The sequence below is a fragment of the Microtus ochrogaster genome, chromosome 17 (genome assembly GCF_000317375.1).
Source record: "Microtus ochrogaster isolate Prairie Vole_2 chromosome 17, MicOch1.0, whole genome shotgun sequence".
In the NCBI taxonomy this organism is placed as follows: Eukaryota; Metazoa; Chordata; class Mammalia; order Rodentia; family Cricetidae; genus Microtus; species Microtus ochrogaster.
The window spans coordinates 13,095,690-13,100,380 of NC_022019.1; the positions used below are offsets into that span (position 1 = coordinate 13,095,690).

Genomic DNA, 4,691 nt, shown 5'->3' on the forward strand with positions numbered 1-4,691 from the left:
CCGAGCGGGGTCGGGGTGGGCGGCGCGGAGTTCGGGGCCGCAGCCGTGCCGGGTGGGGATGCCCCGGGAAGGTGGCGGGGCCGGTATGTCCCGCCCGCGCCGGGCAACCTGTGCGAGTGTGGACGCGGAGGGTCCCCCGCGCCGGCCGCCTGTAGGGAACGAGGCCGGCCCGAGCCGGTTTCTGTGCTCGGCGACGCGGGGGCGTGGGCGGGAGGACGATGCGCCAGGCTCTGGCGCCGCTGCTCGCTTGCTTCCCAGCAGCCCCCGGCCGACCCCTGGCACCCAACGCCCAAAAGTTGTCCCCGTGCTGCCCATCACTTTGCAAAGTCGGCGGCTCCCTTCTCCGCGCACTCCCCGGCTGCCCCGGTGGTGGTGACTCGGGGTCGCCGGATTTGCCCTGGGATGCCACTGCTGGATGATGAGCAGTTGGTGGCCTCTGGAATAAAGGCGCTGAGATGAGGGTGACGATAAGACTGTAAACATCCCATAGGCGTCTTCTATCTTGGGACTCTTGGAGGTAGCTTCCCCAAGGGAAGAGAGGAGGGCTTTTTTCCCCCCGTTTATCTTTTCTCCTCCCCTTTTCTTATCCTTTCCCTTCCCTTTTGTGGGTAGAAAAAGAACAAAAGCGCATGCCGTTAATTAGGCAGAAGAGACTTAAAGTTGAAAAATGCCAAGACCCGAGAGGTCTCCGGTTTTCGCCCAGTGTAAAGGAAACATGGGAATTTTTAGCATCCTTCTGAATTTCTCAGGCTGCCGAACAGACGCACCAGCTCAAAATCTCCCTGTAGAAAAGTCCTTTTAGTACATCTGGAATGTTTGTTGATGGGAATTGGGTTACTTTGTAAAGCCAGTCCATGAGAGCAAGGAAACAAAGACCCAGCTGGGCTTCAGGATGTGACTTCCCTCCTCAGCCTTCTTTGGTCCTCGGTGGTTATGTTGGTGGCATAGTGGGCTAGGAGAGGACTGGATACACCCTGAGCTCTGTATTAAGAAGTCATGCATGATGGCTCATGCCGGTAATTCCAGCAATCGGGAACTGAAGCAGGAGGGTCACCGCAGCAAGCTCTAGGACAGAATAGCCTAGCTACATAGTGAACCCCTTTTCTCAGAAAGAAAGGTGGGGAGATCTCTAGACAATGCTTCCCATGCCAACTTTGAAGCAAATCAATATTCTCTGCCCCCCTGGGAAACAGAACACATTGACTTGAACTGTATCAAATCACAGACAACATAAGGTAAAAAGATTCAGAGTTAAGGAGCCAATGAAAGAAGTGTAAATATTTGGAAGGATAAAAAGGAAGATACACTGTAACCCAGTTGCAGCAAATTCCATGCTTCGCTGGACTTGGTAAAACAATGTGTAGTGTTGCACTCTGCTCCCAAGTGCTTTGAAAATCTTAGGAAAATAGGTATTTTTTTTTAAATAAAGTCTATTATTCTATTTCATCTTACCCCCCCCCCCAAATCTGGTGGTAGTGTGTGCCTCATCTCCTAGGAAGCTAACCAGTTTCCATTAATAATAATTAAAAAAAAGGGACTCTGGCGTCCTTGTCCCTTTTATTCTTTCTCCATATTTTTTTGAACTTTATTTTCTGTTTTGGGTATTCAGGTTAATTTTTCTTGGGAGTTTCATGCTTGAGATATTTGGAAGTAGAAAGGCTGAGAGAAACTTAATAGTGATGTGCACATTCTTTGTATAGTACAGCATGAAACCTTTATCATCTAAGATGAGTGGAGGTTTGTGTGTGTGTGTGTGTGTGTGTGTGTGCGCGCACGCGTGTGTGTTTTGTTTGTTTTGTTTTTGGCTTACAAAAGATTGTCTGTTCCCAGGTTCACCTCTGGGGTTTGGGAATCCACCCAACTTATGTTTTATATTAGTTTGCTGCTAAAACTCTACGATGATTTTGTACATTAAACTTCCGAGTGTGAGATCAGTTGTGGTGGCGCACACCTTCATCCCTAGTGCTTGGAAGGCAGAGGCAGGAGCATCTCTGTGAGTTCGAGGCTAGCCTGGTTTCCATAGCAAGTTCCAGGACATCCAGGGCTACATAAAGAGACCATGTCTCCAACAAATAAACAAAAACCTGAGTATATTAGTATATTGATGCTTCTGTGGACACTATTTTTCTGAGGAGTCAGGTGGTAGGCAATAGTTCTCAGGACATTGTTACCTTCTTTTTCACTCAGCAGAGGTTGGGCAGATACGGTAAGATTCTGATGAAGGAAAATGAGTTTTCAGTGATGGTGTTTTCGTAAGGCTAGGTGCAGCAACTCTTCATTGGCTCCCAAAGACTTAGCTTGTGTCTGAAATGGACTTTCTTTTCTTTCCGGTTTCTCATCCTGGGAACCACTGGCTTTGGTGAACCGAGGTAATGCACAGTAAATGAAGCTTTTGAAGACTGTAACTCAGGGAATGAGCTTAACACATTCCAGTCTCCCCTAATTACGTCTCAGAAAAATACTTTAGTCAAAGCTTGTGAAGCATACGATCTTGTTAAGGGGGAAAACACGGGGACTTGCTGTTTCCTCACAGAAGTTCAGCATTTTGTTTTTGTTGTTGTTTTGATGAACAGACTTTAATTGGAAAGGGAAGCTGGTTGGAATTTCACCTTTACTTATTTTACTTACCTTTTGCCAGAATCTGTCCATCTTCAGGACTGGTAGTGCTTGACTGGCACCTGCAGGACTCTCTGCCCAGTCTCTACTGGGATGGGGGCCTGGGAAGCAAGCAAATCTGTCTTTGAACTTTCAGTTTTACAGGTTATTTTTGAAAGATTCTTTGCTTCTCTTAGTTTCAGAATTTAGTAATTTGTAAATCTGACTGAAATTTGATGCCTACCATTCCTTTTGATTCTGCATCGAGAAGTACTTTTTGGTTTATTTCTTTAAGCAATACCACTCAGCACATTAATAGATTAGAATACTTGTTGTAATTAGTAAATGGCAGAAAGAAATTTAAAAGTTAGAGAGGTAGGTGGTGGGCACTATGACGCACACCTGTAATCCCAGCACTTGAGAGAGAGGGGCAGTAGGGTCAGAAGTTGGATGATAACCTTGACTAGCCCTAGTCTAGAATGTTACCAAGCATTTACAGTCAATTTTTCAACTATTTTCTGTTGCTCTGTGGAGAGCATAGTACATCTCTTGCCTTACAGAAGTGCATGAACTGTCATGGCATTCATTTTTGCTTGGACCATGGAGCCCAAAACTGCTTACTCCTTCTGTTAGCTCACTAGGCTCCTTTATTCTGTTGCAGGGCTACAGATCCTGCCCACCCCAAAAATATGCTTCAAACAACTGTTAACCTTTATTTAATGGGTTTCTGTATTTTGTCAAGCTCTTTTTGAGTTCATGATCACCTGTTTGCTGCAGGTCTGAAACTTCAGCTTAGAGCTTTTCCATGGATGAGCCTACCTTGAGAATAATGGCACATTCTCATGATTCTGATTAGAAACAGGTATTTCAGAGGCTATGGAAATGGCTCAATCAGTAAAGTGCTTGCCATGTATATATGAGGCCTGATCCCTGGAACATACATAAAAGAGATTCCCTCTGTAGGGTGCACGCATGTAATCCCAGCTCCAAAGACAGGTGGATTCTTGAGACTGACTCTCCAGACAGCCGGGCTGAATCAGAGAGCCCTTGGTAAGAGACCTGGTTATCTCAGCAAAACAATGTGGGCAGTGCTGAGAAAGACACCAGAGATTGACCTCTAGTTCCCATGTGCATGTTCCTGTGCATGCCCCCATGTATAGGTAATCCACTGTTGGAGGGTGATGTGACATGTATACAATGTACTTTAAAGTGCACATAACATTTGATTGTGGTAACAGGGAACCTGAATTATTCGTGTTAAAAAACAAGTTTTGTTTTGTTTGGTGGTGTGTGTTGTATGTATGCGTGTGTGTGTGTGCATATGTGTACTACAACATGCATGTGGAGATCAGAGGATAATTTTAAGAATTAGTTCACCCTGTCATATGGGTTCTGGGGATTTAACTCCTGTCAACCAGGCCCAGTGGTAAGTGCTTTTACCTGATGAGCTGAGCTGTCTGCCTGACCTGAAAAATCCATTTAAATCATACTAAATTATCACTTTGCTTTTCCTGCTATGTGCAGTAATACAAGTGGTGTATCTCTTGACTTGGTGCTTTAATTACCAGCCAATAAACTGTTCAAGTAGCATTTATTCTTGTCTGCCAGTCAGTACACATTGGTAGATTTGAGGAATTACTTGCCTTATATACAAAATGTAAAATCAGGTCTTTCATAAAATTCCATAGAGCACTTATTATTTTTAAATATGCCCCTCCCCTTTAAGATGATCTTAACCATGTAGCCCAGAGTTTTCTCTATTTAAAAACCTTTTACTGAGTTCTGGGATTATAGGTGTGAACCACCACATCTAACTGAAATATCTGTGGTTTTTTTGTTTTTTGAATATATGCTTTTCTGACAGAAGTGAGTTATATATGCATAGTGTTTTCTTTACTGATATAAAAAAAATCTTTGTGTTAGGTTGTATGTGGTGCCAGAGGCCTTTAATTCCAGTCTATGGGAAGCACAGGCAGGTGGATTTCTGTGAATTCAAAGCTTGCTAGGGGCTGGGCGGTGGTGGCGCACGCCTTTAATCCCAGCACTCGGGAGGCAGAGGCAGGTGGATCTCTGTGAGTTCAAGACCAGCCTGGTCT

General features: G+C 44.8%; 1 protein-coding gene across 2 annotated transcripts in view; it reads left to right on the forward strand.

Annotated features, from left to right (window-relative positions):
- Fzd3 (frizzled class receptor 3) overlaps nucleotides 1-4,691 on the forward strand; it is a 65,382-nt gene that overhangs the window by 377 nt on the left and 60,314 nt on the right. The window lies entirely within an intron of this gene.